We start from the raw sequence: 447 nt of genomic DNA on the forward strand, positions 1-447 counted from the left end.
GTCCGCTACGCGCGGTCTGTCTTCACCCGGCAGAGCAACCCCGGCGCCCCCTCAGCGGACACTCGGCCGCCCACCAGGGAGGCGCGGCGCCAGGGCGCGGACTGAGCTCGGGGAGCAGCGCCCGCGAACCACACTTCCCGGCGTGCCGCGCGCGGGCCCCGGAGCGCGCCCCTCGCCGGCTGAGGTGAGAGGACGCCTGGCGCCGGCCGGGGCTCGGCGGGGCAGCGCGGGAGGGCGCGCGTCCGCCGGGTGCTAGCGCTGGGTTGGTGGCGGGCGGCTGGGGGAGCCGGCGAGCACGGCTGCGTTCTTGGCGCCATCGGGAAGAACCGAGCGGAGGAAGGCGAGAGGAGGTAAGCGGACGCTCTGTGCCCCCAGTCCCCTCGTCCTTTGTGCGGTGCCGTCTGCCCGCGCCGCTGCCTCCAGCACCTCGGCCCCAAGACCCAACAC

At 76.3% G+C, this 447-nt stretch overlaps 1 protein-coding gene across 4 annotated transcripts in view; it reads left to right on the forward strand.

Annotated features, from left to right (window-relative positions):
- Positions 1-241: 241 nt before the first annotated feature.
- The window catches only part of KLHL8 (kelch like family member 8), a 34,933-nt gene continuing 34,727 nt past the window's right edge, over positions 242-447 (forward strand). For all 4 annotated transcript variants that reach the window (XM_023513410.1, XM_023513412.1, XM_003790025.3 and 1 more), the window contains exon 1: positions 242-350. The gene's annotated coding sequence lies outside the window, so the exon portion shown is untranslated. The remainder of the gene's footprint in view (positions 351-447) is intronic.

The sequence above is a fragment of the Otolemur garnettii genome, unplaced genomic scaffold, assembly GCF_000181295.1.
Source record: "Otolemur garnettii isolate 467f Iridium unplaced genomic scaffold, OtoGar3 scaffold00039, whole genome shotgun sequence".
Classification (NCBI taxonomy): Eukaryota; Metazoa; Chordata; class Mammalia; order Primates; family Galagidae; genus Otolemur; species Otolemur garnettii.